This window comes from Gallus gallus, chromosome 1 (assembly GCF_016699485.2).
Source record: "Gallus gallus isolate bGalGal1 chromosome 1, bGalGal1.mat.broiler.GRCg7b, whole genome shotgun sequence".
NCBI classification, from domain to species: Eukaryota; Metazoa; Chordata; class Aves; order Galliformes; family Phasianidae; genus Gallus; species Gallus gallus.
Genome location: NC_052532.1, coordinates 95,971,394 through 95,996,071, shown reverse-complemented (window position 1 = coordinate 95,996,071; position 24,678 = coordinate 95,971,394). Strand labels below are relative to the sequence as shown.

The window sequence follows — 24,678 nt, the reverse complement described above, 5'->3', positions numbered from 1 at the left end:
AGAATTTATCTCTTAATCCCCAATCACCAGAAGTCTTGTACAGGACAAAATAAATATTTCTGTGTCCTATTCCAGACCTAACAGTCAGACTGGTCTCTACTGTGAGTGCTGTGTTATTCTTTCTTATTTAAGAGACATAGACACTATTTAAAAAGAAATAAATCAGCTTCCCTCTGAAGTTTTCCAACCTATATTTTATTTTAGATTCTCTTATTTTGGCCATCTTCTGTAACTAAGGCAACATTCAAGGTCCAGGTGAAAGTAGGTCCTTTTACAAATTACTGAAGATGATGAATATAAACAGGTTTCTTTTTTCTTGAAATTGCTAGCTGAAGAACTTCCAATACAAGTAGAAATTTGCAAAAAGATGCTCAAGAGTGGCATTATCCTGGGAAGAAAGTGACTGTGATTAGGTAAATGTGTACCTATGGCAGCAGTCTTTTAATGACATGAGCACTGCAAGATACAACTTCAATTGCTCACAGTAACATTGCGTACGGTTATGATGGATATGTTTGCCAGCATTTAGTTCTGGTAAACTTTAGCAACACAGTAATATAAACTATGGCAGGCACCCCCAAACTGCTAATGCTTTGCAGCCTCCTAAGGTCAGCAGAACCCTGTGTTGGGGTTAGAATAGAATAGAATAGAATAGAATAGAATAGAATAGAATAGAATAGAATAGAATAGAATAGAATAGAATATGTCTTCTCAAATCTCTGTGACTGAGGGTGTTTTGCGTTCCCTCATTCTGTACTGCCCACTTGTTTGTTTTCTCTGGAGAGTTTCCTCCAGGACTGTTACAGCTTTGCACTGTTACGCTGCGTTTGCTTCTTTTCCCATTTGCACTTTTTCCTTTTCCTTTTTTTTTTTTTTTTCCCTTTCTGTTTTTTCCTTATTTGTGGGCAAACCAAGAAAGATGCTCCACTTCCACGCAGCCCAAGGAACAAAGCTGTCCTGCTTGTTAATGTAGTTATGTATCAAAATAATCAGTAGTTGAGAACTGACTGGAATCAAACCATAACACGGAATCAGATTAAGTGATTTGCATGATAGAATTGCTCATAAGGTAATTTTGTCGTCTTCCCTGCCCCTCAATGGAATGTTAGAGAAAATTTTTAATTGCTCATAAAACAGAGAAAGTTAGAATTTTACTAAGTGCTTTATCATTTCAGTTATTCCTTGACATCTTTTCTTCAGGTAGTAGCTCAAATTTCATTCGAAGCTGCTTTTCCTTCAACTTAAATAATCTTTTAAGATCCTTGTAAAAATGGAAAGCACACATGCTTGAACTGTTTTTCTTCTATTAAAGCACACATTGCACAAATGAAACTGACTTTCAGATTATGATTTGCACAGTACCATATAACATAAATGCATCTGAAATTTATAGCACTCCACAAACTCTTTAATACTCAGTGCTTAAACTGCTGTGTTTCCACAGCAAGCTGTAATAACTAAAGATTTAAAACAGAACCTGATATCTGTACAGTTATTAGCATGATTTTCTCAACATTTTACTACCTGCTTGTAAACACGAGTTTATTGAAACGTAATAGTATGTTCATGGTCATATAAATATAAAATGTGAAAGAGAACAGGTTGTTTTCTTTGCCAGAGGTACTGCAGATGTAAAAGAAAGAAATCTAGACCTTGAACTTAAAAATCCAATTTTATGTGCAGAAAAAGTAAATCCCTTCCTACCACGCTATTTTGACCTTGTGTAGCTGTTCAGGCTTTTTATCAAACAGCCAGAGGATGTTGCTGGTCTGGAAATCTTTTTTGTTTGGCTTTAGTTTTTAAGCTCTGCTATTCCCTCTGAAGAAATTTTGTTCCCCCCTCCACCCTTCCCATTTCATATCTTGTAAAAAAAATAAAAGAACACTTCAACATATAACGTGATTTTTTCCAATGGGTCTTGTGCCAAGAAAAGCAAAGGATTTAATTTCATTACATTATGCAGATTAAAAATTAAAAAAAAAAAAATCAGTAAATTGTTATGATCTGATATACTTATTTTCCAAGATATGTATCTTTTCTTATTTAGGTATATTTTAAGATTTCTCCTTTTACTCTTTGTTGCCTTTTGTAATTAACGAAGGAGAAGAACTTTGCAAATATATAAATCAAACAAATAAAGGAATATTTCTAGATAGACAGAAAAGCTCTTAAGGTACTGAAGCATGTGAAATTAACCTGTTGTTTTTTCTTGTGGTTATCCAGTAAATTTAAAACTTAGAGTAGAATGTTAGGGACCAACTTTCATCCACCTAGTCCAGAACATCTCAGCTGAACTGTCAAAAGATAAACCACAGCAGTCTTCATATATTTTTGTAGTTGTTAAATAAATCTTATCTTGGCCATCAGGAAGGAAGAAGTCAAAGAATGTACAGTTGTTTTGAGTAGGAGTATGTCATACCTTAGTCTGCCATCTCTGCAAAATTAGGCTTTTTTTTTTTTTTTTTTTTTTTGGTCCGGACCTTCACTTTCTTAAATTTATCTTACATTTTGAGACTTAAAGCTATGTCTTCAAGTGTTGCCTCTGTATTCCATGGCAAGCAATTTCCTGATCTCCAGCTGCTGTTCTTTGGCTAGATCCCATGTTTCAGAGGCCCTTCACAGATGGTTTTCTTGCTTTGTGTGCTGAGAAGCAGAGCCAGGCTCTAACTGACAAAGAATCCTTCCCAGTTGCTCAGTCTATATCAATTTTACTCTAGAAATAGAAATATCTAATTAAATTTGGTACATAGCTAACATCAAACATTGCACAGCTGCTTCACATATATATTGTTATGCTGGAATTTTAGACATCTGACCAATACTATTTATTTGATGGTACTTTAGATCTAGACATTAGCTTATCACAGATATGTCCAAGAAGGCATCTCTCATTTCTGATATCTTCTGAAAAGTTTAGCAGCACAGAGGTGCTGTGAATAATATGGATGTCTTGAACCTAGGTGGAGAAATAAAAGACAGAAGAGTAAAAAATAGAAAATTACCATTATGAGACAGAATGTAAGAAGACCTACTAGATTAGTCACTACTGCCATAGTGTTTGTTTGTTAATGTTTTGTAGAAGCAAACTAAATTTGAGAAAATTCTTATTGGTCCTTTTTTTTTTTTTTTTTAATATATTTTAGTCTACAGTACTAAAACCAGGCAGTACAATAATAATAATAAAGAAATCTAGAAAACAACAAACAATTTGCTATGGAAAAACTGTGACATTTTTAGCATCATACATCTGAACTACTCTTTAAAACTGCAACTATTTTTCTGTATGAGTAGGCATTTTCTGCCTTCACAGGTAGAACAGACAAATAACAAAGGGAGTATCTGCTGCTACTCTATTTTACTGCTAGCCTTGAAAACATTCACTTGTATACAACAAGGAAGAACAGAGTAGTTCTCTGATTAAAATGGTAGGTATTTTTTGCTCAAGTCAGAGTAAATATATCCAAAGTTATGAATTTCTACTGAACATAGACATAGAGGAACCGTAAAACTACAGACTGCAACAAAGATGCACAGCACTGCATCCACCAGTCAAAAATATTGGCAGCCTATTTACAACCTTTACAGTGACATTTTAAAGATCCTAACAAGATCTGAAAGGGCTTTAATAATTACGTTATTTTCTTTCCAGCGGAGAATAGAACTATGTGATGACAAAGTTTAAAATAACTATGAAATGGCAGGAAGTAACGTTTACACATTCATTACCCTTTCTTGCCTAAATACATCAGTTGATATATATGTATTCTATTAACATGCTGATAAATATTCTTCACAGATGTCCATTCACTGTATTCTAGCACATTATAGGATCTCCTATATGTGAGAAGAGTTTAAAAGTTTGCAGAGGGGCTTTAAAGAGAATCTAAGTTGCCCTCCGAAACTCTGAAGTTCATTTCCTTTCACTCTGAGATTCCTAACTTGCAAATGTTTATTGTTTTTCACAGAGACTGCTTTTGCTCCAATAGAATGGCAAGACCAGTGACTGAAGGTCTGATAACTGCAGCAGATGTTTTTACTTGGGGAGACTGTTCCAAACCTTAGCTCTGACTGCTCCAAGCAGTCTGATATCACAATCATAAACTTACCACATATTTATAAATATTTTTTCTTCTTCTTTATTGTGATACTTAATTATTTGACTGAAGGAACTAGAATTTCAAGGAATGTACCCTGAAGTCTGAGATTTGTTTTTCACCTTCTCAGAAGTGGGGTAAATAAAGCCATTGTCTAGCTAAAATTAGCTAATCTGGACCATTAAATTAAAATTACTGATATTTCAATAGTTTATTATGCATATATATTTAGAGCAGAAAAGTGCAAGAAAGGATTTCATTAACATAAATGACAAGAGTGCATGTGAAATTTGAGCCTACAGTCTAGGTAAAGACAATACTGCAGACAGAAATCTCTTTTGAATCTGTCTGTGTAGGATTAAAGTTTAAAAACCTCTCATAATTACCTTCAATGTGGATTCATTTTTCATATCAGCATCTTATTTTAAAGTATACAGGCATGCATAAGAAATAAATCCAAGGAAAATATGCAAAATATGTATTATTATGGCTCATTAGTGCTTGATGCACATTCCAAGTTTAGAAGATACCATCATCCTGCTCCTGGGGGACTTCAGCTGAAAAAGAGAGAGAAACAGAGCAATCTGTGAAAGAGTCAGCATCTCCCAGTCAACTGCTATGTGCTGTGAAACTGTGAGCTTAAAGCTTTTCAAACAAGAAAAGTTGTGCTTCATGCTACTTTAATATATGTGTAAAATTTGCACAAACTGCCAAGACCGTAAGGATCATCTTGTACCATTTGTTCCTTCACAGTCCATATAAAATGTTTCAGTCCTGATACAGAAAGTGTATATTCCAGTTCTGCACAATCTAGCTGATTACTTAGAATGAGAAGCAATGGAAAACTGGACATAGCAGATTCTCCTTTCTTCAAAGTCCAGCTTCACACCTGAGTCTTGTCATCAAGCACATAAGTAACCAGCATATTCTTTGCCAGACAAATTCACCTTCATCTGTTTGACTAAAATGACAGAATCCATTAAAAGATGAGGTTTAACACTGCAGTAGCATGTATACTGGTATAAAAAATTATTTGATTTTCTCTTTCTAGTCTTGATACAATTGTTTTGAGAAGCATGCTGTACTACTGCATTAATAGTGTATGATTTTTAGTGTTTCAAGTTCAAGGCTTCTCTTGACCTTGCTGCTATGTTTATACAGTCTAGATGGAACAAAGTTGTGTAAAATAAAATTAATTATCTCCTTTTTACTGAGCTGCAACAGCACTCCAAATTATGTCTGCCTGGATAGGAATATAACTTACCACAGAAATACTATGTGCTTAATCTGCCTATTTATCTATATAAGATACAAAATCATTCAACAAGATCAACATTACAAAATCGCTGGATATCTCTTATGTACTTATCGTATTACATATTTTTTTCAGAAAGTCCTCATTATCTTCCCGCTAATACTTTTCTGAAGGCTGAAAGAAAAAGAGTAAACATACCATATGCCTTTTGATTCTTTGTGGGTAGATTAGAAAAAGCAACAACAAAAACTCACACCAACTAAAACAAAACAAAACTTACGATCTTTTGAACTTGAAACAACATAACCTAAAAGCTTTTTATTTTTGGCTGGAATCCCAGACTCCAAATGTAATTCAAAGAATACATTTTTGTAATACATGGATACTCCACGTCTTTGTATAATTATTATAATTGTAATTATAATAATAATTATTTTTATATTCTCTATTATATTATATTATATTATATTATATAAATATATATATTTATATATATTTATATTATATTATTTTATATAAATATATATAATATTTATATATTGGTACATCTCATGAACTTTCTTATCTTGAACTTTGACCATTTAATTATAGAGATAAGTATTTTGGCCATTTAAAATCTCACTGTGAAAGAGTTTTTCATCATAGAATCATTGTCATAGAATGGATTGAGTTTGAAAAGACCTCTAAGATCATCTAGTTGCAGCTCCCCTGCTATAGGAGAGGAACAGCCTAGGTCCCTCTAGACCAGGTCGTTCAAAGCCCCATCCAGCCTGGCTTAGAGCGCTTCCAGGGAGGGGGCATTCGCAACCTCTCTAGGTATCCTGTTCCAGTGTCTCACCACCCCTACAGTAAAGAACTTCCTCCTAATATCTAGTCTAAATCTACTCTTGTCCAATTCAAACCTTTTTCTCCTTGTCCTGTTGCTACATGCCCTTATAAAAAGTCCCTCCCCACCTTTCCTACAGGCTCCCTTCAGGTACTGGAAGGCAGCTATATGGTCCCCCCAGAGCCTTCTCTTCTTCAAGCTGAAGAGTCCCAGCTCTCTCAAAAGAGGAAATATGAAGTGGAACAAAAGAAATTTTCTTCCATTGCTAAAAGAAACTAAAAAAACATTACATTAAAAAAGTGGTACTGTATTATGAGAGATAAGAGAGATGGATATTTGAGAGATCCACAGTTAGAAATATTAAAAATTAGCACTAAGGAAACAACTTAGACCAAGTTTACATGAGTAGAGCTGTCAAACCAACATTAAGATTTTCATTTTCATTTCTCTCTGTGACTTATTATCAGCATCTGATTCTTGGTTGGTTTTCTTATTTTTATCTTTTAAATCATAGTTTAAGGGTAAGGGCAAATTCTTTTGGCAATAAATAATGTGGATAAATAATGGGTATATGTGGTAGAATATATATTAAAAAATTAGAAAATCCTTGTGATCTAGCATTTTAGTAAGTGCAAATCATGGAAATATTTAGCTTCATCTAACTTTAATCCAATGAGAAAAGCAAGACATTGATTTACTGCAAATTGTTTTAATACTACTGCATAATAAAGCCTTGTAAAATTGTCATGAAAATTTACTGGCTTAGATGCAAATGTCTACTTATTTACTTTTTTAAACTGTAATCAATCATCATGGTGAATTAATAACTTTTATTCTCTGTATTCCAAAATATTATTCATTTCAGCAGGTTAAACAAGGAAAAAAAAAATCCAGATGCTATAATATAAATACATACTTCTACACTCTTAACTTTGCAAATAAATTTTATTTTGTAGCTCTATAGTTTGTTCATGTGTTGAATATGTAATAAGCATTAAAACTAAAATAGAGCTGAAATACAGTGCATGAGGATTACATGAAATGATTTTTTTTGAGGGGGAAGGGAGAGTGTTACAGCTGTGAGTAATAGTAATATTAACTGCATGGAGGGCCTAAGAAGTATGCTTTACATGAAGGGGAGAAATGTATCTAGATAAATATCTAAATAACTGTACAGCTTTAACAACAATTTTTAGTATTTTTTCATGAATAATAATTTTTATATTTAAGGTCATAATATATCAGTGTTGCTGTGCTAATGATCTGTCAGATCTCTCTGTATTCACATTTGAGTGCAAGTCCTATGACTAGGAGATATATCCTGATGGATTTTGCAGACAAGAGGACTGCTGATTATTTAAGTGGTCTAACAATATATCTGTCGTGCACACTATGGACTAATATAGTAGAGATATTATATGCTAATAGCATAATAAGTTGGCTTTGAGAAGGCTGAAACACTTATACAGCTCAGCACCATAGCTTAGGTTTTAGGAACAGACTAAGTTTCTGGATAAATTGTTTCACTAGCCTCTTTCTGGGATTTTTATGTTTCTGTTGCAGTCTTGCATCATATCTTTGATAACAATATGTAGATATTTAAAATAAATGATATCAAATCCTACTGAAATTCTTGGAAGAAGCCCATATTTTGAAATTTACTGTGTTACTGTAAATCACTAAACCTGATTTGGAATGAGAAATTTGGCATATTTTATATATTTATTTGTATATCAACACAATGATTTGAGGTAGATGTAGAGGCAACAGTTTGTAGTGATAGACAGTACAATTTGGAGCAGAGAATGTTTCTGATTATGAAGCCCAGTCCTCCATCATTCACTTGTGTGATCAAACTCTATGGTGTCCTAGACCTGGGGTAGCACATAGCAAAGAAGATTGAAAAGGTATGTGTTGTCCTAAAAATTCAAGACTTTTTTACACTGAGACATAGAAAATGTGTTCTCTTTGACACATAGAAAATTGGTTCTCTATTCATACCATCTTTGCCTTATTCTGCAGTGATTGTATTAGCTTTAATGAAACCAAACACATTATGAACTAATTGTATAGACACTGTCTGAAATTAAAATGTGCTCATTCAAGAGAGAGTGTAGCTATATATATTAAAAATATATATTAAATAAAAGGTTTTAAAAAAAAAATCCAGTTTTTTTTTTTTTTTCCAGCTAGATGTAATGACTTTCCATATGTTAGCAAACTGCTACTTTGGCATTTCTTTGGCTGAATGAAGGAAATCAGATTCAACTACATTATTGAAATCATTCCATATATCACTAGATTGAATGGAAAAAATCTGGTTTTATGCCAAACAAAAAAATTTTGATGAATTTATCTTTTGATGATGTAGAACTGGTTGACATGTCCAAGAGGGATTGTGATGCAGATAGATTCATGCCAACGTGGCAATAAGATGAATGAGGAACTTAATTTTTTCAGAGAGAGGGCTAACAGCAAGGAAACTGAGCTGGAACCAACAGAAGGACAAGATTCAACAAATACTCAGTGGCCCTTGAGTTCAAGAGAAGTTTCAGATTTGTTTAAATTACCAGTCAAAGTCAAGTCAAGTCAAATGTTCTGTAAGGCCACAAAGCTAGAGCATCAATAAAGATGGAGGAAAAACCAAACGAGAAACACACTTAATACATTTTTTTGCACAGCAATAAGCTTTTTTTTTTTCTCTTTTCCTCACCAAGTAAAAGTCAGTGATTAAGGACGCATGTATGTAAGTGTGAAAAGCATGCTTCATGAAAGCAATTGCATCTGATAAAGGAAAGAATATTTTTGCACATTTAGGTGAATGATGCCAGAAGTGGAGATTAACATTACATTTGGCTTTATTCTATCATTTTCTTTTTGACAGCTCTGATTTTAATAGAGGACTTGAGTTACGCAAGAGTGAGGAGGAGATCAACTATCATTAGCATCATTCTAGTGACACCAGCTGAAGAGAATAACAAACACCTTTCTACTTAGCAGGGGAAAGTAAACGTAACTGCATTGAGATTTGAATGTCTGTTAACAGCTTGTCCAGTGGCTGAGATTAGTCTTGTCTCACACAGCTTGATGTGTCTCACTTATGTAGTGTTCTGCTTAATATTAAGCTCATTGTTTATGAATAAAAGAAAATCAAAGATCTACAATAAATCAGACTGACCTACCATATACTATGTTGATGCTTGATTGTAGATAGAATTTATTATTTCCTTCCTCTAGTATCAACACACATGATGAACTCTCAACAGTTCTGGCTTTTAAACCTAAAAATTAATGCTTGCTTTTGTTCTGGACTTCTCAGTGTGTGTGTGTTTTTTTTTTTTCCCCCCAATATAAATCTGTAACTTGTCTGCATTTTTCCTAGCAAAACAGCTGCCAAATAATCCTCTGCTACAGTGGGAAGTATTGCAATTCATTCCACAGAAGACTTAAACTCTTCCAAATTTCCCATTAAAAAAAATAATATATATATAGAATGATACCAGATTTTCCAACCAGTATAGATCACCTACACGTTTCTCAGTGTCAGTCAATGCACATTAACCCAGGAGTTACACTAACGTAACTCCTTGCACACCAGTACCTTTTTGCGTTGCATCCAGAGACCGTTTGGATTAGTTTCTTTTAAAATTTAGTCCCTAAAATGCTTTAAAAATAAATAAAAATGAATAAAACCTTTCTGCCTAGACAAACTGAGCTAGAAATACTATTTCTGGACTCCCATGGTTAGGATTCAGCTTAGTTTCTTTGTCCTGCTGCTCCTTTTTCATGTGTGACTGCAGGACAGTGTCGCTGTCCTTTCACTTTTGTTAACTATGTTAACTCAGGATAGTGTATGGCCTGTTTTTCATCCCAACTTTGAGTATGAGTCACTGTAGACTAGGACATAGTTGAGTGACACTGATTTGCATACAACAGTGTTGTATACTTCAAAAATGTCTTTGAAGTTCTTGCAAGTCCTGACTCAACTGAACTCATGACATGCAGAAGCCAAGCTTTCAGAAAAACCTTGAAAGCATATGCTTAAATGAAACTAATTTCTTTATGACTTAAGCATGTTCTTAACGTGCTTCCCTCAATACAAGCTTTGAGTCATACCGAGATAAAAAGAAGCAGAGAGTGTCAGTTGCCTTTTATGACTTTGTTACTGGATCAGTAATTATAATGTTGGAGAGTTTGTGCATATTTGCTCACAAGAGAACAAAAAACTCTTCCTGGGTGCTTGTTCAGCTCCCATACTAATAGTCTAAACTTGAGCATTTCAGTGACAGTGGTAAAATCTCCAATTAGTTTCATCATTCAATGTCTAGTACTTATAAAGAAATTTATCTGATAAAAAATATGGCCACAGTTTTCACTGAATTGGTACTGGAATAAGAGATGAGATGCAGTCAAAGTGATAAACAAATAAACATAACTCTCAGAGTTTGTCCAGGTGTCAGTCAAAGCATGATAATTCATTTAAAATCTCGGAAATGTGTTCTATACCTTTGCTTCACATGGACCAGATGAAATAGGACTGCTGAACTAAGTCCTCAACTAAAGTGAGGACTAAAGTGCTCAACTAAAACTGAACTAAGTCAGATTTAGGGTTTTTAGTCTTCTAGCAAAATATTTTTGAACTACATAAGATATTGATTTAAAGAAAATGTTATTTTCAAGTATTTTATCAAACTAGAATAATGCATATTGATCTTAAATATTTTTTGTTCAGTAAAGAGACTAATTGGATGCTTTTGTCACCTTAGTAACTTACCTGGCTGTTATTTTCTTAGTTGACTGACTGCTATTATTAGAACTTCATGCTAAATGCATCATATAAAACTTAAAACATATCTAAAACAAAAACTATATTATTTCTGAAAAGGTATCTTCAGGACGTTCTCTGAAGAGTTTGTGTAACAAAGAAAATAAGAAATTTATACCTTGAGAAGGCAATAACTCAGCTTCCCATGTGCACAGTGAAATGGAATTTTTTTTTTATTAAGAAATAACTATAATATCATGTAAATTTTGTGTTTCATGCCAAGTCATGCATTTCCTACCTTCCTGGAAAACTAATACAGAGAAATTACACAAGAGAAAAAAAAAAGTCAAAATACCGTGTTAAATCTCTGATGGAAATAGTAATATCAAAGTTCTCTCTCTTTTTTTCTTTTTTTTTTTTTCTTTTTTTTTTTTAAACAGTGCTGCTTGTTTTCATGTTAAATTTAAAATTGGAAACACTGCTAAAACTAGTGCATTGTATCTTGCAAAATGCCTCAACCTTACCTTGCTGGAAGTAAATTTCTACCTCCTTCAGTCATCAGTTCACTTGGTTTGAACATATAAAAATAAAATTGTTGTTTTGATCTTTCTTCAGATATTTTCTTCATTATCTCTCATTTTTGATGCAGTGATGAAGCAGTGGCTACAGATAGGTCAGAAATACTGAGACATAATTAAACTGTGGAGGCTGAAAAATTCAGGCATTGAAATGGCACTTTGCAACATGTCTTGTGCAGATTGTTAGTTGTAGCTGAATCCTGGGGGTCCTCCTGCCCTGATTGTGGCAGCAAAGCTGCCACAGCTCCACATCCCCAGCTGCAGCCAATGGGAAGGCTGAGCTTGTATTTATCCCTGGTGTATGTGAACACATGGACACACATACACTTGTCCTATGAGCTCCTCCAGTCCACAGTCCTTTTCTCACTCCTGTAAGTATCTGATAATGATCTTCACATATTCCCACAAATCCTCTTAAAGCATCCTTTATTAAGTGTTACATAGTCACAGGACATTCTTCCCCTGCATCCAAGTAGGCAGGTTTGCTTGTATTTATTCTGTCTTATAGTTTGGATGCCAGCATGTTTACTCTCCACTAAAACCACCAGTGCTCTGGTGCAGTAGCCAGCTCACAGGAAGACAACATTGTACCTTTCACCATCAGTGCTCATTGCTCTTGCTGTACCTGGCAAGTGTGTGAATGTCCAAATGATGCAGGCATGGAGGCAGCCTCTCCAGGTACTCCTCTATAGTACAATGCAACGCTGCCTAATGCTGACTTAAAATGCTCATACAGGCTACAGGAGCATGGCGAGGCATGAGCAGAAATACTGGTCTTGTCTTGAAAAACCTCTTGAAGATCTGAGCTCTCTCATGAGTCCAAGGTAGCTGAAAAAAGAAGGTACTTCTCCAGTTGTGAAAGCACTCATTCATTATAAAAAGGAGCTGTCCATTTGGATTAGAAAAGCTGTACAACTGTAAGTACTCACATAATTTAGAGCACTATTTACCTGTGCTTCACAAAGCCAATTGTGGGAAAGTAAATCTAGGTGCTAGGTTTTAGCATATGTTATTTGAGCTATGACAACAGGAACCAATAGTTGTATTTTATACCACCAATTCTGCAGGAGGACAAGCAGCAACCCTGTAAGTAGATGTTCCAGAACTGACCTTTATCCTGGCATTAAGTCACAGACTTCCATACTCATCACACCCCAGGAATAGTTCCATCTTGCCTTAGTCATCATTATAGAGGGGAAGACAATAACTCCTAAGAGGGTAAATGTAGTGAGATTAGCTTTAATAATCTATATGCTTTTGTTGTATATTTTGGCCACCTCAACACATCTGGTTTAGTGGGCATGGTGATGATGGGTGTGATGGTTGGACTAGATGAGCTCAGAGGTCTTTTTTTAAATGATATCTATGATGCTATGATTCTGTGTTTTAAGGTTGTACAAGCTCATGTGATTAAAACTTCCTATTTTGTTTCCAAGTAAAATCTCCTTTGAAAACACTGTAAATATCTCAACTGTATGATATAAAATCCAAGCTAATTCATCAGTAGAAAAGGATAAACAATTGACTAGAATTGTCCACCATGTAAGGTGAGAGCACAGCAATGCAGTCTTTATTCATCCAAACAAAACAGCAGCAACAAAACAGAATAAAACAGCATAAATTATTTCTGGAATCTATTTCCTGTGCTGGCAGATGACAGTGATTATACTAATTATATTTTTTTGCAGAAGTTTATGGATAATGTATGAAATTAAAGTACTGCTTCAAATTTTGTTTGTCAGACATTAAAATTACAGAGCCGAAAACTTTACGTGAACTTTTTGAGAGCAGTAATCTCAGGAAATGGGCAATCTAAGTTTAGCATTGCTTTGGCATTACATTCTCTTTGCAGTAAAATGCTGAACAGATGTATCTGATAGCAGTTGTAACCTATTCAGAAGGAAGACAGCCAATGCTAACCTACCGCTGGTAGAAAGCAATAAAGTGTCTCTGGAACCTGCTCAGTACATATGGTTTGCCTGAGGTTACAGTCTTGCCTCTCTTACAATGTTACCCAATAAATCAAAGAAAATACGGGTTCATTTTCAGCTTAAATGGAAAAAAAAGCACATACACAAAAAAGTTTTAAAAGACTGAAGAATATTTTCATTTCAGTCATGAAATATAATATTTATAAGGCTAAGCTTTTTTGAAAATCAAACTAAATTAACCCTCCCATAATGTATTTCTTGTCTAATTTACTTATTTTCTTTTCAAGAAGAAAAGCTATTGCAGCCAAGAGTCGCACAACATCTGCTGTGTTAATTATCAATATACTACTAAGTCCTCAATTTCCTTACTCAAACATAATTCTTTAAAACATTATGAGAAACAATGTACTTGGGAGTATATCACTCGGGGATTTGATGTACTGTTCAACTTAGATTCTTTCACTGGCCAGATGGAGTTCATAAGAATATGTGGGGGAGGAATTCTCTAAACTATTGCCAAAAATCCTTTCCTTCAGATACAAGGCTTGCAAAAACAGTAAAGGAACAGGTTATCCAAAAGTGGTCTGTAGGGAGAAGAGGCATAGATTTTACTTATAAATCAGTTGTGTCCATAATGGACATTCAAATGTAGTTCTACTTCACACTGGAGAAAGTATGCTTCATATATGCTGCAGCTTCTCTTTCAAATGTAGCATTTGCTTAATCATTCCCATACCAGTTTCTGAAGTGGTAGTATGTAAATGCCACTGAGAAACAGATACAAAGTCAGAGTCTTCCTATGGCATCTTTCAACAACCAGGACTTCAGAAGACAAAACAAGAATGTGATAAACAGGCAAAAAAAAAAAAAAAAAAAAAAAAACACTGTGCATATCCTATATTAAACTACTTTAATTTGAAAAGCTGTATAGCTTCATTTTTGCAAAGGTAGAAACTTACGTCATCTACCTGTGAGCTTGGCATCTTTTCACTGGATGTTACAGTTGGGAAGACTAGTGCAGTGGAAAGGCAATACAGGAGTGAAATGGCAAAAATACACAAACAGGAGAAGAATGCTCACCTACCTCCCAAGATCTAGGCTCACAGAGAAAACTCCACAAGGGAGGGATCTCCAACCAGAAATCTTTGCTTACTGGCAGTCAGCCCTTAAATGGGAGTCTACGAGGGGTAGAGCCAGGCTCCACTCCTGATCACACAACTGAATTGCCTTCACCTGTGCTCCCAGGGCTGACCCAGTCCTTTCTCCAGGTGATCAATCAGTGGTTCAGGCTGTGACTCAACAGTTTCCATACACTGAATAGTAAAGCTTTCATTTTTATGCCTCTAGTAAAACTGCTGATCTATGCAACTTAATAGTTTTTCATGTTTATTTCTTTGTTTACTGGATACGTGCATGACGAATGAAAAATGTTCAGGAATTTAGCTGCCAGGAGTCAATACTGGACCAAATGGCATGTATGTTCATATGGGTAATGGGAAAAGATACAGAGAGATGCATATCGATGTGTATGTATACCTTGACCTACTTATTAGGCTCCTCCTGTGGATGTGTCCTTTGACTTACGTGTATGTTTGGTGTGAATGAAGTAGCTTTGAGGAAAAAAGTACATCCTCAGGAAAGATATTAATTTGTTAACATTTATTAATATCTATATTATACCAAAACCTCTATGTTTTACAATATATTATCATTTTTTTAGGAATTTATAAGATGTTTATTAAAAAGAACTGACTAAATGAATACATTTAGGAAAAATATATAGTTAATGGGTACTACAATTAAGATTGCTTTACTTTTCATCTTAGCAGTTTTTCCTGAGAAACAAAAATTTTGGTCTTTTGACACAGTGGGCCTCATTCCTATCTGTCATAAATCAAGTCAAAGTAAATCAGGGGATTTATACTGGAGATGAATCTGCACCAGGTAAAATCATTCCCCAAAGGAAAATTCCTGGTGTAATTCTGATGAATATTGTGAATAAATATGTCCCTCTTAGACAAGTTTAGATATGAAATAATCTAGTTACATCATATATGATATTACTGGTTTGCAGAAAGATTTCTAGTATGTTATTTCCTATCTACTCACTGACCAAATTAGAACAAGATGCCTATAATTACACAACTAATGTTATTACCTTTTTACTTCACTCTGCTTTAAAAAAAAGTAAATAAAAATTTACTTGTCTCAGTAGACTTACAGTCTTAATGAGTTTTTTTTAGAAAATATTTACAGCTGTTCCAGACAATTTAAAATGCAGGTTGTTCTGGATCTGTAGTGTAGAAGTACAAAGCTGAATTCTTCATCTTTAAATTATCATTTCTACCTGTTAACCTAATACATACAAAGAGATGGAAAAACATAAGCTTTTGGAATAGAATAGTACATTACTAGCAACAAGATATATGTTGGCAATTAATTTGCTCTTGCTTTTTCTCCTGTAAATAGAGTAGAATACATTGCAAACATATTTCTAGTGCTTTGAAACTGCTGATGTTTACAAGCACATTTCCTCTACTTTTCCACCATCAAGCTTTGCAACAGCAAAATTGAAATGTAGTATTTTTGTTACACAATAAGTCCAAGGCCCATGCAGAGCATTTACAGTCATATGCTGAATTCCATGGAGACAGTTACTATTCTCTTTTTACTATACCTCACAAAGTAAAATTATTAATATGAGATGGATTTACAGATGCAATAAATAACAATTGTGATACGAAAAATGGTTTATCCACTGAATATAGATTTTGCTATTTTCTCCTAGAGATTTATTTTTATCATATGTGGTTTGTAAATGAAATAGCTTTGTTTGACGCCAGAAAATGTTTTCTGCTAACTTTCATTTGAGAAAAATGTATAGTGAAGGTCAAATGCCAGACTCGGACAACTTCAAACTCATACATGCTTTTCTCAGAACTATTTTTAGAAGGTTCTGTTTTATTGAAATGTGAATCAGCAGTAAAAAGTGTAATATAGAATTAAATGCACAAGACTGATGTTTAAATATGTGGAGGTTGTGACACAAACTGACAAAAGACAGGAAATTTAAAGTTAAAGCTGTAACTCATGCTTTAAGTCATGTCATGGAAAACAGCATTAGAGATAGAGTGTCAGCCTTAGCTTTCAATTTCCTGGCTTTTGTCAGATTATGTCACAGTGTTAATTATCTTTAACATAACTTTTAGATTTAATTTCCTTGTCTGTTTTTCTGTAGCTTCTTGTTGTTGATGTTAAAAGGGAAAATAAACTTCATTACAGATAAAAAGATACATGGTACTTAGCAGAACAGCTCTTTTTTTGTTTTGTTTTGTTTTGTTTTCTGCACATCAGTTATCTCTCAAAGTCATAACAAAACTTGGAAGGCCTATCTTTAAATATCCCACTACTGTTAATTAATAATTGTTATCACTGAATGTTTTCAACCTACTAACTGAGGTCTATGCATTTTTGCAAGAGCCCTTTGCATTTGGAAAAAAGACAAAAAAAATTACTAAGACAACATTTGTCAATTCTCAGCAATTATAAGGCCAGAATAGATAACCTGTTTATAACAAAACTATAATTTCCTAGGTGTTCTGACTCTATAATCAGAGGCACATTCTACAAAATAGAATTTATCTACTGCGGCTGATGCAGTCTCATTGCACATGGTTTAATAGTGAGGGCAAATCTGGCCCTGCTATCTGGTCCACAGCCCTTGGTGAAATGAGTGGGGACACTGAGTATTCAGAAGCTCTGGGAGTAAGCTTCATAGGCGAAGACTGCAATGTGAATATTCTGAGTTACATTACAGTGGGTGTAACTTCTGCAATAGTATTGCTATAGTGACTGATGTGAAATACTGCCTGGACTGGTGGGGTGGTTTATTTGAGCCTCCTTAAAGAACAGAGCTCTTAATAGCAAAGACACTTGGGGTCCAGTCTCATTACCAGAAATGCCATTCTGAGGCAGCCCACAGATAGACTTTATAATGCGTATCAAGGGAGTAGTGAAAGGATCTGTATCAGCTGCGGGACAAATTTAATGTTTTGCATGGATTATTCAACCACGAGTTAATCCAGCACATTTTAAGTGCTAGAATCTTGGAGCCTGCCCAGAGAAAGAGAAGTTAAAATAATCTTTTGCCATTGCAGCTGCTTCCCCTGGAAGTTCTTGGTCTTGCTAAACACTTATTTCCAAAATTATTTCCTTGTGAGTTGTTATATGGAGAAGGAAATACTTCCATGGTCTACTGACATCATTCTTCCTTCTCCACTTGCATTTAACCCTTGGTTGGCTCTCATATTACAGTGGAAAACAAAACTATTAATTTCAGAGTACTTTTTGTTACTAAAAAAAGTATATGTATTATGTATTTATTTAATTTATCAGACCATAAGGACATTTGTGTTAAGGACAATTGCTTTTTACCTAAAGCAGGAGCCCCTACGTACAGGCCATAAACCTGATCTCACTTGGTGCTCTCTTTAAGTACTGTGTCTACCTTGGAGTTGAAGTTTTCTAACATCCCATCCTAGGAAACCTGGATGCAACACGGTGACTTTTCAAGAACTTATGCCCCAGTATGATTGGTGAGGTTGATGTAAAGCCTTTAAAACCACATTTGAACTGCAAATATGAGCAGGAATGGTTTAGGTATATAAACAAATTTCAGAACAGCAAAAGGCAATAGTAGATGTTCATCTTTCCATGATTTTTAATTTTGTTACAACCAGATATGACTTTTCTGACAGCTTTTCTGTTTCAGTTCCTGGAATAGAGCAGGACAGTAAGACATTGCGGGAGGAGCCCCAGATCTTGGATCCTTGGTCTTGAGCTGAGGTTTTGCCCCTTGATGATTTCACATGCCTGAAGTAGCTCTCTTATTTAGTAGGAAAATTCATGAAGCCCCATTGGCTTACAACTGTTCTAGTTGGCTTTCTGTCTGACTAATGCACATTTTGTCTGACTAATTTTTCAAAATTAAGCTCTATGTACTTTGAAGCTATATTTTTATAACTTACAACTGCTGAAATTGAAAGGAAAAAAAATCAAACAACTACAAATATAGGTACTGTAATAAATCATGAACAAGTGCACAAAAATAGTAAAAGTATATTACTTTATTTGGTCCAAGTTGAAATTCTTCCTTTCAAAAATGGCAAAAATCTGTGGAATATACAGAACATGTGGAACTTGGAAACAATTTTTTTCTATAAGAGATCAGGTGATTTAATTAATCTATTCATTATTAAATACCTTTCAGTATAATTTTGAATGGCTAAATTGTTTGGGAATTTCAGAAAAAAGTTCTGCCTACATTAAACAGAATATATTTTGCTTTCTGTATAATGCCAGTGCAATAGTTTTGATAATATATCCAGAATAATCTTCCCACTACTCTCAATATTAGGTGTCAGAGTGATCACTGAATTCAAAGGAATTCTTTTTACAAACTTTTTTTGAGTCTCTCTCTCTCTTTTTTTTTCCATGTTTGATTTCTGCATATATTGATTTTATTTGATATTATATGTTTTTTGTTTGTTTTCCAGGTTTTTTTTTCATCTGTGACCCTAGCATTTATTCTTCCCATTTCAAGTTAAACGTTCCCAGGAATCTAAAGCATTCATAAGAAAGGCATGACTTTCATAGGGAATAAAAGTTTATGTGAATGTATCTTTACATAAAAAATTAGTTTTTTTTTTTTTTTTTCTTACAGCTGATAATAATAAAGATCTCTGATGTAAAGTACTATTGTGGAAATCTACATTTTATTCACCACGACAGACCAGTTTCTAGAGAAAGCTGCTCATTGTAACAGTCATTTTATGCCCTATCTCTTAATTTTCTGTTAATATAAAATAATAATATATAATAATATTAATATTAATAATAATAATAAATCTGTCGCCTAATATCTATGTGCTTAAACTTTAAACATTTATCTGGAAATGTTTTTGAATATGATCTCAGATGTTATAGGCTGCCTTCATTTTTATGGTTTCTTGCTATTGTGAGGATAGAGCCAAGGCTTCGAGGAGGAAGCTGTGCAGATAAACTCTTTTTTATCACCAGCCTTTCTGCTTATTAGCCGTTCATTAAATATTACTGTATTCAGCAGGACTGTGAACTGCTGCAATAAAAGCTGCAGCTGTTTCTCCTGTTTTTTTTTTTTTTTCCTTTTGCCTCCTGCAAAATAATTCCCAGCTATGGCCAAGAACAGTTTGCCTACCTAGGAAACGAGTATCAAAAGTCTCTTTTGTTCCATTGTCCCCCCCCCGTCCCCCCGTTGCTGCCCCACAGGGAACAGGCTTTACAGTGGGTTAGCAGCAGTGTCTACGAGGATTGCTGTAGGTCACAATCTCCCATTAGCACTTCTACACACGTACTCCCTGGGATTGCTCCAGGCTCCAGAGCTGGCAGTGCCAGCTGCCCGGACAGCCTTTTGGTCTGGTGTCTGCCCTTTTTCCACATGTGCTGAGGGCCAAGAAGCCCCGAGATGCCCACAAGCTGCCCTGGTCGCTGTCTCTGGAATGAGAAAGAGGTAGCAGGGTTGTTCTGCATCTGGTGCAGACCCCACCAGCAGCTCATTGTGCTTTGGCACTTGTGAACTATGAGCCACTTAGGTCTGTTTGCAGATGTACTTCTGTTCAGCTGGGCCTGGCTTGCTGCAGTCTAAATAAAAGTGATGTAAACAACCAAAAAGGCTAATTTCAGTGCTCAGGATAACATAACCAACAGTTGTTCTTCCTCCCTTGTAATGGTACCTGTTTTCTACTGACAGCTGTAAAGCATAGCTTCCCTCTGAGCATCCAAGAATGAATATTAAAGTAACACTTTGGAAGCTATCTGTTCTGTCTCACACATATATTTTTTGAAGATGATCATCCTTTTTGTGCTGTGACATGAGAGGAGAAAGTTGATTTGAATGTGGAGAAAATGCAAATTACCTAAACAAACAAACCAAAATCAGATTGCATTCTGTACATAGGAGATCAAAGAGACAAATTAATCTGTTTTCTGCTCATGCATCCCTGACGTGACTCATAGGATATTTCCCATATTTTACCATTGCTTCTTCCATCACAGAGTCTGTGTGTTCAGTGGATGCCTGAGACTACAATCCAGTGTCTACTTTCAGTACACAAAATGTGTGCTGTGCTATATATGAAGGCACATTTTTTTCTGGATTTGCTCACGTATAATAAACTGGGGCAAAAAATTAATGACAGTTAAAAAAGAAAGGAAAGTTTTCAACCTCATCAATCTTGTGTTTATGTGCAATACTTCACTAAAAAAAAGAGAGAATGAATAGCTGAGATGAAAAGAAGAATGCAAGGAGCTGCAAAAGGAGAACACAAGGAGCTGCAAAAGGAGAACACAAGGATCTCTCATTTCAAAGGCAGCATTTTCTATGTAATAAAATCTTGGGATTGTATTTTCAGTTCAGTTTTACCTGAATACAACTTGGGATGAGCCATGGTTTAACATAAAATATCATCTCCCATTCTGGAACTTTTTCAGGTTAAGTCACTGTTTTAGCACCTAGAAAGCAGACATTGCTGTGAATTTCTTATATAAAGTACAAGTTATTAGTGGTTGAACTTCATTTACACATTTTAATAAATGTGCACATAAAAGCAACATGAGGCAGCATTAAGTGTGGTTCTATTAGTATCTGAAATGCCATAATGACAAAGTAAGATGCTAGAAAATGCATATTGGCTCCCAGTTTCAAGAATGCAAGCTGTATCGGTGAAATACTTGCTACTTTTATATTGATTTTTGTGCAATAAATAACTGGAGAAGACCAGAGTACCATTTCCTACAGAGTTAACATGCTGGTCCTTGTGCAAAGAGATGGTACTGACTAGTGCAGATACTCTGTGTGTGTAGAGTTGGGATGTTTGGACAGGTGATGTAGTGGTCACGATTACTCTGTTTCCATTGAGATATCATCCTGTCTTCTATGGTGGAAGTTTCCCAAGACTCCTAGCTAAGTCTGCAGAACCAGAGCTGCAATATTAGTATGTTCATTTAAAGGTGAAGTTACTGCATGTCTTCTGCACTGAAAGCTTCTTTTGATGATACAAAATAGTATTTTTCAAGACGAGCCCATTTGATGGTATAACCAAATGGATATAATCTGTGGATAACTTACAGAAATGTCCATTACCAAGTGATAACAGAGGACATATTTCATTTCTGGTCTGGAGAGAAAGCAAATGAAAACAAGCTTTGCTTGACCTAAAAAGGATGACTTGTGATAATTCACCACTAAAAGACAGCATCCTGGTTTCTCAAGTTACTGTACTTACATACAGTGACTTACAGAAGGATGGGTTGGAAGGGACTTTAAAGATTATCTAGTTCCAACACCCCTGCCATGGGCAGGGCTGCCCCCCACCAGCTCAGGAAGCCCAGGGCCCCATCCAACCTGGCCTTGAACACCTCCATTGATGGGGCACAACGTCTTCTCTGGGCAGCCTGTGCCAGCACCTCACCACTCTCATAATAAATAATTTATTCCAAATATCTAATCTAAACCTACTCTCTTTTAGCATAAAGCAACTACCTCTTGTTATGCTACTATACTCCCTGATAAATTCTCCATCTCTGACTTTATTTTAGGCCTTGCTTAGATACACTTGAGGTCTCCCTGCATCTTTCTCTTCTCCAGACTGAACAACTCCAACTCTCTCAGCATGTCTTCATATGAGAGTTCTTCCATCCCTTTGATCTTGTGGCACACTTCTAGAATGAATCAAACAGGTCCATGACCTTGTGCTGGGGGGCCAAAGCTGCATGTATTACTGCAGAAGAGGGAGAATCACCACCCTTGACCTGCAGGACATGATTCAAAAGAATCATGTCCTGCATCTCAGGATATGAGTTGCAAGAGTACATTGCTGGCTCATGTTGAGTTCAACCAATGTCCCCAAGTTCTTTTCCTCAGGGTTGCATTCAAGACATTCTCTGCCCAGCGTGCATTCATGTGTCCCAAGTCTAGGACTTTGCACTTGGCCTTGTTGTGCTTGAACTTCAGGTTTGCATCTTCCCACCTCTCAAGCCTGCCATGACACCTCTGGATAGTAAGTTTTCCTTCTAGCATGTCAAGTGCACCACTCAGCTTGGTGACAAAAGCAAATTTGCTGAGGGTGCTCTCAGTCCTACCGCCTATTTTGCCAACAGCTATGTTAAGTAGTGCTAGTCTCAATACTCTCAATACCGACCCCTGAGGAACAGCACTCATCAGTGGCATCCACACGGACATCAAGATGTTGACTTCAACTCTGAGTGAAAGCATCCAGCCAAACACTTTGCATATTCCTAATTTAATTTCTTATGTTAATATTGTTCCAAAAAGTGTAAAGTTAAACAAGCATGTATTTACAGACCTATAAATGTGTTACTCATTTCTTTTTCATGTTTTCTTTCAGTAGAAAACACTAAATATTTGCCTTAAGTAAAATTTTCTCTTAAATAAGAGATTCAATGTACGGGACTACTTTTCATTTAAGGGAAAAAAAAATGGTGAAATCAAAACCAAAGGACTTGGAAAAAAGTCAGGTAATCATAAAAGCATTTAATTATGCTTCTCTTTTGCTTGCCTTCTTTTTTTTTTTTTTTTTTAGTTATTTTTTATCTTTGAAAGTTACCTCCAGTCACTACTATGTTGTTTGATTTTCACAGGCACTGAAAGACACCCTGTTGTATAAGCTAGTAGAGGAAATTTGCTTTCTCAATCTTCTAAGAAGAGTTGATGAGTAACATTTTCAAAGTGAAAGGGAGGGCAGAGTAGTAAACAGTAAATGATGGTATATTACCTTACCATGTAAAATTGAAAAGTTGGAAAGGATGCTAAATTCACAGTCTTGCTGTAACAAAAGAGAACATACTTAATAGAAAGAGATAATAATTTACTATAAGTTTAATTAAAATTTTTACAGCTTGATAAAAAAAAAAAAGATTTTTGGTCCAGTTCCAATGATACCATTGCCTGCAGCCAAATCATCCATGAAGAAAAAACCTTTTGATGATACTGTTTAAATTTTTATACAAAATTCCTGCCCCTTTTTCTCTGGTGCTCTGGTCACTCTTGCAGTAACTTAGGCCATAAGGCCTAAGTTTCAGCAGGATGGGGAAATGGTGTTTTGGCAAGCTATCACCCTTTGCTGGGCGTAGCATGCTGAATGAGGTAGGTTTTTCCACCTCCTCTTGCAATGGCATTATTTACTGTTTTTTCTAGAACAGCTTGCACTGTCCCTGCTGGTTCCAAGTTCTACATTATGGTAGATTTTTGGTTTTAGTTATTCCATTATTCCTAAAATTGATTTTACCTTTCATGATAGGTTGTCCTTTGTATTTGCAGCTAGGGATGCTGGCCTCCTTTTGAGTCTGCCCTCTCTCCCATCTCGTTGTCTTCCAGAGCCCTGGCCTTATCTCTGTCGGAAGTAAAGGCCATGGTGGCTGTGTCCCAGCTGCCAGGCACCGTGGGGTGAGCCTGTGCAAATCATTAATCTCTGTGCTGCCAGCTCAGTAAAAAGTCTGGGGCCTGAAAAATCTCCAGGCTTTGGGTTAATAACTAAATGTTTTAGTGTTGACCAACAGGGTGGAGGTCAAATGTCAAGGGCCTTCAGTGTACCTTTTGTAAAGGAGTTTCAATTTAGAGAAAAGGGGAATGTAATGTTTGTTGGGTTTTTTTGTTGTTGTTTCTTTGTTCTTTTGTTTTGCTGATCTGTGGTTGATACTCTTTCACTCTTTTGAAAGCTCCCATTTCATTTATGCATTTGGCACAAAAATCAGTCCAGTTTGAGATGCAGCAAGGCTTCATAATCAGTGATTACGAACCAGGAAGATTGAGCCTGGTATCAGAGAAAAAGAGGGATTTCACTGTAGTCTTCAATTTAACTGAGCGCTCCAGGATGCTCCTCAAATATTACTTGTCCAGCTGTGGTATGCCTCTACCCTGACCTTCCCTGGATTACACTCTGGAATCCCATATGATGGCACATAATGGAAAAGATAAGGAACACTGTTATTTAACTGTCTTGTTTCCTTTTTGCACATTTGAAAATCTTAGTCTATTAAAAAACAAAATGAACAACAAAGCTATAAGGAAGAAATTATAGATTAGTAAAATTGATAGTGAAAAACAAAACAACAACAAACAACAATACAGCCAAAACTCTCTCATTTTCTCTGTCTCAATGAATTTTTTTTGCT

The 24,678-nt window shown here is 35.4% G+C and overlaps 1 long non-coding RNA gene across 1 annotated transcript; it reads right to left on the bottom strand.

Moving 5' to 3' along the window:
* Nucleotides 1-174: 174 nt before the first annotated feature.
* LOC101748284 lies at nt 175-23,926 on the bottom strand. Its single transcript, XR_005842052.2, has 3 exons — nt 23,793-23,926; nt 4,481-4,651; nt 175-2,956 (listed from the first exon to the last, which is right to left on the bottom strand). It is a non-coding gene; the product is annotated as an uncharacterized LOC101748284 (long non-coding RNA).
* Nucleotides 23,927-24,678: the final 752 nt, after the last annotated feature.